The following is a 2,502-nucleotide window of genomic DNA, read 5'->3' on the forward strand; positions in this document are numbered from 1 at the left end:
TATAATAATGAATTAGAGAGAAGTAGTGATACTTTTGATGTCATCTTTTAATGTACTGAAAGAAATATGAAGTCTATATTAAATCTTAGGTACTTATTTAAATTATTTTTATAATTTATATACTAAAGTAAATCTGTGTTTTCTATAAGCTAGCATTTAGGTATACATTAAGGATATGCTCCTTTTCATTATTATTTTGTTCTAGATAAAGTTAGTTACAATATTTAGAGTGTTTATGCTAGTAAAAGAAGAAACTGGACATTGTATATAATCTGAAAAAATAATTATAAAAATCATGATTAAAATCTTTCAGATTTGATTAAAACTTGTTCATTGGTAATATAAATTCTTATTAATAAGATCTTATATTACTCTAAATATGAATAACCTTAAGATATTTTTGCTTCCTGAAATGTAATTCAGGTAGTTAAAATAGAATTGACTAAGCAAAGAATATAAAAATGTCCTCTCTACTGGATCTTGTCACCTTTTTGTTTCACAATTCCTTTTACTAACATTCAGTTAAAGTACAAGTTTTTCTATTTTGGTTCTTAAAGTGAACTTTTAAAACAAAACCAAAAGTCACTAGGATAATATTACTTGTATGATGATCCAATTGCTAATTTTTATCACTAGGGTTCTTTAAAAGAGAATGTGCTCTATTATTCTACAACATAATTTAAATTACACAATATACTTTCATTCCTTGTTTATATGTTTTATCCCAAATCATTATGAATTTTTCAAAGGCAGTTGTTTTCTAAATATTGGTACAAATGGAGCATCTTCCTTTCTTTAATCCTCTAGAATAGAACTACCCCATAAAATTAACTACATTTCTTTCTTCAAACTTCTAGGGCTTATACACATTCTAATTTTCTTTGGTAATACTGTTTTCTAACTTAAGACTAGTTTAGACTCTGCTGACTTTGCAAGATTTTCATTTGCTCTCTATTACGTGATCCAAATCCCATTTTTTGAACTAGAAGACAAGCTGAGACCAGAAGAAAAACTAGCTCCATTTTTCCATTTCAGATCCATGGAGTGCAGTAAGTAGATTTTGATAGTTCCAGAAAAAAAATAAATCTTTTATGAGCTGCCCTGTAGAAGAAGAGGAAATAGCCCCATGTATTAATTTGTTTCTAGTGTGCACTCTTACTTTTCAGTCTTCAGGTAAACCTCATTGTTTCAAAATCATCACATTCACTCTAAGATAGTTTTAAAGATGAGAAACGGAAATGATTGAATTCCAAATACAATATACTCTAGGAAGACATATAAAGAAACCAATGATTTCATAAAAACAGATGTCTAAAAGAAACTTTGAAAGGCCATTTCTACTAAAACATGTGAGAAGTAGTAATCTTTATGAATATCTCACAATTTAAAACCCTTTGAAGGTATACAGAAGAAAGGGAATATGATACATGCAACAATATATATATTTTTATGCATACATTCTCTATCCACGAAACAGATCTTGGAAGACAGTCTGTTTACTTCATGTCTCTTCCACTTGTAATGAATATTAGCCACCCCAAAGTAGACTTGATCTTATTACATATCAAAATGTACAGAATTGAATTAAAAGGAAATAGCAGCCTTCATATCTATATTTATTTTAGCTCCCGGGAAAGCTCAAAAGTTCTCACCTGCTTTCTCCATTTATATCATGTGTGTCCAATGTATATGGGAATATGGAGGTGGGAGAGTGCAGATGAATTCACTGAGAAGTCATAGGGCCTATAAGAATATTGTCCTGTAAAGCAAAAGACAATAAGCAAAGGTATCCAGGAACAGTGGTCATCCTGATTTGCAGTGCACTGTTCATGTTTTTATTTATTTATTTGTTTATTTGTTTGTTTGTTTTATATGAGGTTGTTCTGTTTCTTTTGCATTTTATTTAAATGAATTAATTAATTAATTTTATGGTGACATTGGTTAATGAAATCCAATAAGTTTCAGCTGTACACTTTAACAGTAAGGCATATATATATGCCTTATATATATGGAAAAGGAGGGTTCCTTTTTCTCCACATCCTCTCCAACATTGTTGTTACTTGTCATGTCGAACGAGGTTGTTCTGTTTCTTTTTCATTTTATTTAAATGAATGAATGAATTAATTTTATGGTGACATTGGTTAATGAAATCCAATAAGTTTCAGCTGTACACTTTAACAGTAAGGCATATATATATGCCTTATATATATGGAAAAGGAGGGTTCCTTTTTCTCCACATCCTCTCCAACATTGTTGTTACTTGTCATGTCGATTATATATTTATACAGTGTATTCACCTCCCATAGTTAGATTTCTTTCTGACACCACATATTTGACCCTTTAAGCCCCGCCTACCTCCCCACTCCCACTTCCCCTCTACCCTCTGATAACTACTAGTCTATTGTCCATGTCCTCGAGTCTCTGTCCTGTTCATTTGTTGCTTTTAGGTTTATATCCCACATATAAGTGGTATCATGTGGTTTTCAACTTTTTCTGTTTGAC

The 2,502-nt window shown here is 30.6% G+C and overlaps 1 protein-coding gene across 1 annotated transcript in view; it reads left to right on the plus strand.

The window, feature by feature from the left end:
- Positions 1-2,502, plus strand: part of MDGA2 (MAM domain containing glycosylphosphatidylinositol anchor 2) — an 813,395-nt gene that overhangs the window by 704,448 nt on the left and 106,445 nt on the right. The window lies entirely within an intron of this gene.

This window comes from Pteropus alecto, unplaced genomic scaffold, assembly GCF_000325575.1.
Source record: "Pteropus alecto unplaced genomic scaffold, ASM32557v1 scaffold38, whole genome shotgun sequence".
Taxonomy (NCBI): domain Eukaryota; kingdom Metazoa; phylum Chordata; class Mammalia; order Chiroptera; family Pteropodidae; genus Pteropus; species Pteropus alecto.